This window comes from Choloepus didactylus, chromosome X, assembly GCF_015220235.1.
Source record: "Choloepus didactylus isolate mChoDid1 chromosome X, mChoDid1.pri, whole genome shotgun sequence".
NCBI lineage: Eukaryota > Metazoa > Chordata > Mammalia > Pilosa > Megalonychidae > Choloepus > Choloepus didactylus.
The window spans coordinates 156,550,810-156,562,375 of NC_051334.1; the positions used below are offsets into that span (position 1 = coordinate 156,550,810).

At 36.6% G+C, this 11,566-nt stretch overlaps 1 pseudogene; it reads left to right on the plus strand.

Annotated features, from left to right (window-relative positions):
- Positions 1-217: 217 nt before the first annotated feature.
- On the plus strand, positions 218-11,207 carry LOC119522412 (annotated as a pseudogene).
- The last annotated feature ends 359 nt before the right edge of the window (positions 11,208-11,566 follow it).

The window sequence follows — 11,566 nt, forward strand, 5'->3', positions numbered from 1 at the left end:
TCCCAGCTGACAAGAGTTATTCTGGACACCACTGGCTTCCCTTCAGTGAAGGTATCTTCTTGTTGATGCCTTGGTTTGGACAGTTTTATGGCCTTAGAACTGTAAATTTGTAACCTAATAAATCCTCTTTATAAAAGACAATTCATTTCTGGTATTTTGCTTAATGGCAAATTTTGGTGCTGAGAGTGGGATGCTACTGTATTTTCAAATACCAAACATGTTCAAAAGGCCTTTTAAAATGATAAGTGAAAGATTCCAAAAGAATTGTGAAGTGCTTGATAGAATACGCCTAGATGTCTTTGAAGAGACTGTTGGTAGAAATAAGGACTGTAAATATACTTCTGGTGAGGCCTTAGACAGAAATAATGAATGTGTCATTGCCAATTGGAGGAAAGATGATCTTTGTTTTAATGTTTCTGAGAATTTGGCAAAATTGAGCAGTGGTTTTGGATGTAAGGCAGAATTGGAAAGCAATGAGCTGGGATACATAGGTGAAGAACTCTCTAAATTGAATGTGGAAAATGCAGCCTTTCTTCTCCGTGCAGGTTATAGTAAAAAGTGAGAGGAAAGAGATAAGCTGAGAAATTAACACTTGGGGACAAAGAAACCATGAATTTATGATCTGGAAAATTCTGGGCTTCAAGAAAGTGAAATCCCAGAGAATAGTGCACCATGTGAGGAATTAACAAAACATGGAACACATCAGTCATTTAATTTCATTTATCTTGTATTCTGCTACTTTGCTGTATTTGTTTATTAGCTTTACTGTAGATTTTGGGAGATTTTCTACATATAGGATCCTGTCGTCTGCAAACAGTGAAAGTTTCAATTTTTCCTTTCCAATTTGAATTTTATTTCTTTTTCTTCCCTAATTGCTCTAGCTAGAACTTCCATTACAATGTTGAATAACAAGGGTGACAGTGGGTCTCCTTGTCTTGTTCCTGACCTTAGAGGGAAATCTTTCAGTTTTTCCGCAGTGAATATGATGTTAGCTGTGGATTTTTCATATATCTTCATCATATTGAGGAAGGTCCCTTCTATTCCTATCCTTTTCAGTGTTTTCATCAAGAAAGGATGTAGAAGTTTGTCAAATGCCTTTTCTGCATCAATTCAGATGTTCATGTCTTTTCTTCTGTTTGATATGTGGTTAGTTTGCTGTTCTTTCTCCAGGTGAGCAGTTAAGTCCTCAATTTTTGCTCTTCCTTCTTTTCTAATATAGGGATTTAGGGCAATAAGTTTCTATCACAGCACTGCCTTTTCTGAATCCCATAAGTTTTGGTATGTTCTGCTTTCATTTTCATTTGCTTTGAAATATTTACTGATTTCTCTCGTAATTTCTTCCTTGACCCACTGGTTGTTTAAGAGTGTGCTGTTGAGCCTCCATGTACTTGTGAATTTCCCAGCCTTCCACCCATTGATTTCCACATCATTCCATTATGATCTGAGAAAGTGTTTTGTATAATTTCAATCTTTTAAAATTTACTGATACTTGCTTTTTGACCCAACATGTGGTCTATCCTGGAGAATGATCTATTAAAAAATGTATATCCTGCTGTGGTTTGGTGCACTGTTCTTTAAATGTCTAAGACTAGTTCATTACCATATTTATCAATATCTCTGTTTCCTTATTGATCTTCTGTGTAGATGTTCTATCCATTGAAGAGTGTGGTATATTGAAGTCTCCCATTAAAATTGTCAAAGTGTATACTACTCCCATCAGTGTTGTCAGTGTCTGCATCATATATTTTGGGTCACTCTGGCTTAGTACATAGATATTTATGATTGTTATGTCTTCTTTGAAGGGTTGTCCCTTTTGTAAATACATGGTGTCCTCCTTTTATCTTTTAATTGTTTTACATTTGGGTCCTAATTTGTCTGATATGAGTATAACTACCACTCTTTTCTGGTTGTTGTTTGCATGAAATATCTTTTTCTATCCTTTCACTTTCAAACTGTTTTTGGGACTTAAGTGAATCTCTTTTAAACAGCTCATAGATGGAGCCTATTTTTTTTATCCATTCTTCCAGTCTATGTCTCTTTTTATGGTAAAGGCATTACTTTCTTCAGTCATTCTGTCTTTTGGATTTTATATGTCATATCTTTTTTCATTCTTTTTACCCTTTAATTACCATTATTGCTAATCTTCATTTCTACACTCTTTTCCAAACCTCTTTCTCCTTTCTTATCTGCCTATAGTGATCTCTTTAATATTTCTTGTACAACGGGTTTCTTGTTCATGAACACACTCAGTGTCTCTTTATCTGTAAATATTATATATTCTCACTCATTTTTGAAGGAAATTTTGCTGGCTATACAATTTTTGATTGGCAGTTTTTCTCTTTCAGTATCTTAAATATATCATACCACTGCCTTTTTGCCTCCACGGTTTCTGCTGAGTGATCTGCACTTAATCTTATCAATCTTCCTTTGTATGTGACAGATTGCTTTTCTCTTGCTGCTTTCAGAAGTTGCTTTGTCTTTGACATTTGACAATCTGATTAATAAGTGTCTTGGAGTAGATCTACCCAGATCTATTTTGTATGGGATACACTGTGCTTCTTAGACCTATAATTTTATGTCTCTCATAAGAGTTGGGTAATTTTCAGTGATTATTATCTCCATTATTCTTTCCACCACTTTTACCTACTCTTCTCCTTCTGTACACCCATAGCATGTATACTCCTGCACTTCATGTTGTCATTCAGTTCCTTGAGACCCTGCTCATATTTTCCGTTATTTTCCTTTTCTGTTCTTTTGTCTGTAGCATTTCAGAAGATGTGTCTTCTAGTTAACCAATCCTTTCTTCTGCCTCTTCAAACTGCTTTTGTATGTCTCCACTATGTTTTTTATCCCTTATATTGTGCCTTTAATTCCCATGAGTTCTGTCATTTGTTTTTACAAGCTTTCAAGTTCTTCTGTGTGGACCCCCTTTATCTTTTTTATATCCTTCCTCTCTTTTGCCTCATTCTCTGTCAACTCATTGACTTGATTTAGAAAATTTGTTTGAACATCCTTAGCTGTTTTAACTCCTGTAACTCAGTTGAAGTGTGAGTTTGTTACTTTGACTGTGCCATATCTTCATGCTTCCTGGTATGAGTCATGAAATTTTTGCTGATATTTTGGCATCAGATTTTCTTAATTTATTCTGGAGGTAGTCTTACCTCTTTTGCCTAAGTCTTTCTTGTTTGATAGCTTTGTTCCCTATCTCTTTTCTCTCTCATTGGCCAGTCATTAGGTTTGCTCAACCCCCCATCTTCCCCAAAAACCAGGTGGCTACAGTGACTTGGCTCATTGATGTGGATAGGCACTGGGCACCACAACAAGTTCTCTGCAAGTGGTAAAACAATTCTTCTGGCTCCCCCTTTGCTCTATTTTTCACCAGTCAGAAAGACCTGGGTTTGTTTTAAGGTCCTGCTTTAACAGTTATTTCACCCATATTTCTCAGCCAAACAGCGTCTGCTTTCCTTGCAGAGGGTGTCAACCAGCTGCAGTGCTCCTATAATAAGTTCTGTAGAGTCTTAAAAGCCCTTCAATTCCCTTGCATTTTCTGGTCTGTCCTGCAAATGGCACTGTTTGATGATGCATTCATCCTCAGAAGCTGGTTTTCCTCTGAGCACAGTCTGCATCTGAAGAGGTGGGACTGAAACTGCAGGATTCTTTTTCCCTCACCTTACCAGCCCAAATCTGGCTTGATGTAGGGTTGTGTCTGCACTTCATGTGGGGCAGAGGTCTCCCCCAGCTGTCAGTTTTTCAGTCAACCTCAGGGCAAGGAAATTGCTGTCCTCTGCTGTTTCCCTCAGAGGCAGGGGAAGAGCTCTTTGCCCCATAGCTGGAAAAAGTCTCTGTCCACATTTTCCAGACCCTGTCCCTCACTGACCTGGGCCTTGAAATGTCCTCCCCTGTCCAATGGATCTACAAAAGGTGGAGGTTGGGCTTACTCCTGAGGGAAATTTTATACTCTGTGTCCCAAGTGAGGGGGCCTGGGTGCTGTTTTTGTACCTGTCTTCTCATGTTATGTGAAATTGAGCAAGGGTGGGGGGGTGACCTGTCTGGGACAGAAGATTGCAACCTGATACTATTTTCTCTTCCTTTACATCTGCATTTCTAGGGTCCTCCTGCAGTCTAAATCTTCCTTAAGATTTCTGAACAATTAAGAATTGTACTTTGTTGGTTGAATCTTTTCTCTGGAGAGAGGTTTTCAGTAGCTTTTTACATTGCCTTTTTGATGACATCATATCCCCATGAGTTTGATACGTTGTGTTCCCACTTGCATTCATCTCAAGATATTTAATAATTTCCCTTGCAATTTGTTCTTTGACCCACTTATTGCTTAAGAGTGTAGATTTTCCAGTTCTCCACCAGTCGTTGCTTTCCAGTTTTATTCCATTATGGTCAGAGAAGATGCTTTGTTTAATTTCAATCTTCCTAAAATTTTTGAGACTTATTTTGTGACCCAATTTCTGGTCTATCCTGGAGAATGATCCATGTGTGCTTGAGAAGAATGCATATCTTGCAATTTGGGGTACACTGTTTTTTATCTGTTATGTCTAGTTCATTTATCATATTATTCAAATTCTGTGTTTCCTTATTGATCTTCTGTTTACATTTTTTTAATCTATTGATTAGAATGGTGTATTGATGTCTCCAAATAATATTGTAGAGATGGTTATTTCTTCCTTCATTGTTGCCAGTTTCTGCCTCTTGTATTATGGGGCATCTTTGTTAGGTGAATAAATATTATGATTGCCATTTCTTTTTGATGAATTTCTCCTATATAATGTTCTTCTTTGTCTCTTCAAACAGCTTTTGCCTTAATGTCTGTTTTGTATGATATTAGTATGTCTACCTCAGCTCTTTTTTTGGTTATTAATTGCATGGACTATATTTTTCCAATCTTTCACTTTCAAGCTATTTGTATATTAGCTTCTAAGGTGAATCTCATAAACATGCTTCTTTATCCATTCATCCAATCTGCAACTTTTGATTGTGAAGTTGAATCTATTAGCATTCAGTGATATTACTGTAAATGGAGTATTTACTTTAGCCATTTTCTCCTTTGGTTTTTATATGTCACATCTCTTTTTTAGTCTGTTCCTTTATTGCACCCTCTTTTCTGGTATAGTTTTTATTTTGGTATGTATCTGTCTGATCTCTTTCTCATTTCTCTTTCTGTATATTTTTAAATACTTCTTTGTAATTTCCTAGGGTTTATATTGCAAGACTTATGTCTATAACCTACTAATTTGAAAAGATACCAACTTAGCTTCAATAGCATACATGTTCTCTGAATCTTCATTTCTTCACACTATTCCAAGTCTCTCTCTCCTGCTTTTCCTTTCAACCTGCAGAACTCCCTTTAGTACTGTTTGTAGGGTGGATATTTTATTTGTCAACACTCAGTTTCTGTTATTTGTGAATATTTTAAGCACTTTCTTATTTTTAAAGAAAATAATTCTATTTAAAATATCATCAAAAAAGAATAAAATACCTAGGAATAAAGTTAACATAAGAAGTGAAAAGCTTAAGTTCTGAAAACTACAAAAACATTGTTGGAAGAAATTAAAAGTCTAAAGGAATTGGGAAAACACTTGATGTCAAGCTGCTGCATCTGAAACCTTTTGTAGGTGAAGCTAGCAGTGTGGGTGCAGTGTCTGTGCCTGGCAGGGATAGTGGTTCTGTGGGATGATTTTTGGTGGTTTTCTGATGTGAATAGCTGCTGAGCTTGGATCCCTGGGTGGCTTGGAGATTCTGTGAGTTACCCAGCATCCTTTAATAAATTCTATGATTGCTTAGATGTCCAGAATTGGCTTCAGTGCAGGTCCTCCAGAGCAGTAGCAGGCGACTGGGAAGCTGGAAGGAGAAGCCTCTCCTTAATTTTCTGTCCCATTCCTCTCCGTAAATTCACATCATTCTTCTTTCCCTGCAGATCAATATATTGTGCAAGTAAACTGCAGACATAGGCAATAAAATTTGCTGGGACCCTGTTTGCAAATGCAGATTTGGAGATGGAGAACTTTTAGGACATGGACTGTACTCAAAGGAGTTCACTACAAAAAGCAATAAATGTAGTGAAGAAGGGTGGAGAAGGGGGTGAGGACCAGGAAGGTGATAAACTCTCCCTTATTTTATTTTATTTTTATTTTTTTTTTTGAATTATCTGACTTTATTTAGCATACCAATAGTTTATCCTGGTAATAAATTAATATATACAGTTATCAAAAAATGTTGGGTGCTTTCCAAAGAAAATGGTGCTTTCCAAAGAAAATGTTTCTTTCTGGAGTGTATGTAGAACCACTTAAACAGCTGTCTTCATAATTTTCAAATTCAAAAGTGTGGTAACATCAACTTTTTGAAGAATAGAGTCTCTTTCTCTGTAATTCATGATTTAGATAGTTGAGTTTATAAAGGTTTCAAATGCCATTTCAGTTCCTGCAAGCCACTAAACCTGACACTGTAGAACTGATGGTTCAGAAACCATCTGATCCAATCACCTAACTGTACAGATAAGGGATCCACAGGCATTGTCAAGGATTACAAAAGCTAATGAGAGGGAAAGCCTGGACTACAAATTGATTCTTAGAAAGGCTCCAGAAATGTCTGTTGGGCCAAATAAGGCACATTTATCACATAGAACTCTAGTCGTATCTAAAACGCCTCTGGTTTTTCTTTGTTTAACATTGGACTGAATTCTGACGGTTCTTTTGTAGTTCACAAACATATTTAGTCATTCTGACTATTGCAGTATCATGGATCACTGATTGCCAGGGCTGTTTATGTTTCTTTTCTCCTGGGATGTTTCAGCTTTGGCAACTTTTCTTCCCATTCCTCTGTGCTCATAACAGACCTATGTCAAGGGTGTCTGTTATTGTTTGAGATTCAACATTAGCAGAGGTAGTTAACATGGTATCAATATCTATAAAACCATCAACATTTGAGTTTAGGGCAGCTCATTTTAGTCAGAGTTATCACGAATCCTGCTCTGTTCATTTGAACAGTCACTGCTTCTGAGACGAACTTTTGCAAAGCAGTTGTGGTTTACTTCAGGGGTGTCAGTATCCCACATGGCAATGAGATTTCTTAGCACATCAAGAATATGCCATGTAATGCTTCACATGACATACCCTGGTGATTTATTAAGTCTCAGCCTAATGGCTACACGTAGCCACACTGCAAGCAGGCAAAAGGCTATACAATTGTTTTAATTTAAACCCCCAGCAAGTGTGTGTAGCACATTTTATCAATCAGTAACAGAATATTTAAATTCTAGCAAGTCAGTTTTCTTTTAGGAGCAATTTCCCAAACAACCTGCTAGATATCAGTTCAATTTTTCAACTTTATATATATGCAGGAAAGTTGCATATATAAAGGAAAATTCTGAATTTCCATATAAGTGATTCTAATTTTGTGCTACTTCTCAGAACTGCAGCAAAGGAAAACTAAAGGTCTATCTTTATATATTTATTTTTCTCCAGGGCAAACATCTCAGAAACAGTGCATATCTGGTTTGGTTGCAGGTGATGGCACATTAGATGTGTCCCCATGGGCATATTTATTCAGAAAAGAATAGCTTTTCAAGCTCACCTTTGCTAGTTAAACAACCTTTGGCTGGCAATTTTTCACATTCAATATTTTAGATATATTATTCCACTGACTTCTTGCCTCCAAGTTTTCTGATGAGAAATCAGCACTTAATCTTATTGAGGATCCTTTGTAGGGGATAATTACTTTTCTCTTGCTGCATTCAGAATCCTCTCTTAATCATTGGCATTTGACATTCTGATTTGTACCTGTCTTGGAGTAATCAATTATTTTTTGTTTGGAGTATCTTGTTCTTCTTGGACATGTATATTTATGTTTTTCATAATTGTTGGGAAATTTTTGACCATGATTTCCTCAAATATTATTTCTTCCCCTTTTCCATTTTCTCCTCATTCTAGGACAACCAAGACTCTGGTGTTTGTGCACTTTGTGCTGTCTCTCAAATCTCTAAGACACTGATCAACTTTTTCTTTTCTTTTTTCTATCTATTCTTTTTATTGTATCTTTTCCATTGTCCTATCTTGTAGTTAAATGATTCTTTCTTCTGTCTGTTCTTACCTGCTGTAATATACCTCTAGTTAATTTTTAATCTCTTCTATTGTGCTTTTTATCCCCATAACATAATATCTGTTATTCTTATATTTATATTTTCAAATTATTCATTATGTTCACACAATGTCTTTCCAGTATCCTTCATCTTTTTGGCCATATTTTCCTTCATGTCCTTGAATTGATTTATGGTATTTGTTTGAATTTCCTTGATTAGTTGTTCCAAATTCTGTGCCTCCTCTGAAGTTTTAATTTGTTCCTTTGACTGAGCCATATCTTCCTGTTTCTTAGTTTGGCTTGTGATTTTTTCTGATGTCTAGGTAGATGTTAATCTTGATAGGTTAACTCTGAAGGCCAGCTTCTCCGTCTTGTCTGGGGTTTTATTTATTTATTTATTTTTTGATTGATATGTTCTTCTTTGACATTTTTCCTAATTATTCTGGAAATTTAGAATCACACAAGTATAACTGATCAGATTTTGTCAGCTGTTCTTCAACTGATTCTTGTACAGGATATGTGGTACAACTTTTAAGAATACACTTTTTCAGTAATTGTTTAATCTCTAGAAGAAAGCTTCATTTTACCTATTCCTTCTCTGGGAATATTGATATATTCTGTTCATTTTTGTACAGATTTTTCTCCCCAGATCCTCTATTTGTTTAAATTCTCTCCTTTACTCATTATCCCCTATCTTTACACTTCAGTTCTGGGACCAATCCTGTCTTACAGAAGTTAAGTTGAACCCCTTTATTTTTTTCTGCCTTTGGTTTCTTCCCCATTAAGGTATCCCACCCTGAAGAACAAGATGGCTTCAACTCAGAAAAGTGGGTCTCTCTGGAAAAGTCCATTTTGCATTTAATGAATACATCCCAAAATAAGTGGATTGAGTGACTGAAACACTTGGGCATTGTGCTGCTATGATTTCTCTGTTCCCCACCCCTCAACCTGGGGACCCTTTTAATGTGGCACTCCTGAGCAGCTTGGGTTCTGCTCTGAGCCTCTCCAGACTTCAGTCTCTATGATGTATATGCATTGGGTTCTAATTCAGTGTGGTTTATTTCTCTATAATCTGTATCCCTAGTGAGTGGGTCCTGGGCCACTGCCTCTGGAGCACTCCCAAACTCTGCAAGACCTAGTGAGGAGGAGAGAGGACCAGCTGGTCCAAGATGGAAATTTACTAACAAATATTTTTCTCTTCCATTAATTCAGCATTTTTGGAGTCCTTCTCCAGTCTCTACCTTCTTCCAGAGTACTAAGCAAGTGTAATTTATCCCTATATTTGCTGAATTTCTGGTGAGGATTTTCAGGGTTGTCTTATGTTGCCATGTTGATGATGTTACCCTTATCTGGCTTTTATTTCCTTTTCTTGCCTAATTACTCTGGCTAGTACCTCCAGTACAATGTTGAATAACATTGGTGACAGTTATTCAACTGCTCTTGATCATGGAGGAAAAGCTTTCAATATTTCACTATTAAAAATGATGTTAGCTGTGAGTTTCTCAGGTATCCCCTTTACCAATATTTATTCTTAACTGTGGTAGACAAAATATTGGACCCCTAAATTTGACTATGTTCTATTCCCCCAAACCTGTGAATTATTTAGTTTACATGCCAAAAATGATTTAAGTTTGCAGATGAATTAAGGTTGATAATCAGTTGACCTTAAAATAGGGATATTATACTGGATTATCCAGGTGGGTAATGTAAAAAGAGTGGTAATAAAAATAGAAGTGTCCTTAGAGAAGTTCAGTCCATGCACTCTTTTGGGCATCTCCTTCTAGCTCTCCAAACATCACCAGAATTATGTCATTCACCAAACCAACCTGATGACATCTTCCCTTCTGAACAGTGATTGTGGCCATCCCAGGGCATTGCTCAGAGGGAATCAGGTGGTAGTGGTGCTCTGTGATCAGTGGGGAGATGAAAGCAAAGGGAAGGTGGTGGATCTGTTGACACAGGATGCCAAAATCATTTGCTGCTGCCAGGTAGGAAATAATTCCAGCCATACAGTTGTTGTAGATTCTGTAGAATACAACTTTCATCTTTTATCCAGTGGAAAAATTAACCCAAATGTTAACCCAAATGCATTCATTGGAAATAGTGTGGTAAGTCATCAACCTGGAAAAAGGCTTATCATATCTGACAGAGCTCATATTGTATTTGATTTTCATCAAGCAGCTGATGGTATCCAGGAACAACAGAGACAAGAACAAGTAGAGAAAATGTGGGTGCCACAAAAAAAGGCATTGGCCCAGTTTATTCTTCCAAAGCTGCTCAGAGTGGACTAAGGTTGTGCAGTTTTGTTTCTGACATTGATGGCTTCTCTGAGAGGTTCAAAGTTCTGGCTAACCAGTACAAATCTACATACCAAACTTTGGAACTAGACATTGAAGGTGAATTACAAAAAGTCAAGGGTTATATGGAAAGGATTAAACCAATGGTGAAAGATGGAGTTTACTTCCTATATGAGGCCCTACATGGACCACAAAGGAAATCTTAGTAGAAGATGCAAATGCAGCATTGCTAGATATTGACTTTGGAACTTAACCCTTTGTAACCTCTTCACATTGTACTCTTGGGGGTGTTTGCACTGGTTTGGGTATGCCCCCTCAAAATGTGGGAGAAATGTATGGAGTTGTGACAGCTTATACATCTAGAGTTGGTATTGGTGCCTTTCCTACAGAACAAGACAAAGAAATTGGAGAATTATTACAAAAAGTGGTAGAGAATTTTGCGTAACTACTGGAAAGAAAAGAAGTTGTGGCTGGATGAATTTGTTTTGCTCAAATATGCTCACATGATCAACAGATTTACTGCATTGGCAAAATGACAAAATTGGATATTTTGGACATGTTTATGAAATAGAAGTTAGAGTTGCTTCTAAGTTAGAGGGTGAGATTATACCTCATTTCCCAGCAAACAAATTAATCTTAAATAAAGTTGAAGTTCAATATAAGACTCTCCCAGGATGGTATACAGACAAGTCAAATGCAAGGACATTTAAAGATCTCCCTGTTAATACACAAAATTATGTTCAATTTATTGAAGATGAGCTTCAAATTCCAGTTAAATGGATTGGTATAGGTAAATCCAGAGACTGTATGGTTCAACACTTCTAAGGTTATCCAGTGACACAAGAAAGACTCATTGAGAGGGGAAAAAAAGATACTTTCTTTAACATTTCATTTATGGTCTGAAAATTCAAGAATAAAAACATTGAAGTGAGTTTTAAGCCCTGCAGTTGTTTCCAGTACTTTATGATGAATGGCTGTTGTGGAAATAAACTTTGGCATATTCTAGTACCGGCTTTCCTTAGCTGGCATAATTACTGAATTATTTGTTGCTCCTGCTGCTCATGTTGCCACATTTTTTAAATGTTTAGTAATAGTGTAATCCATGTTGTTTGAAATCTAAAATAGAATTATTTTCAATGTACTTTTTTCTGTATTACTGTAATTGTATGTTAGGGTTTACCCAT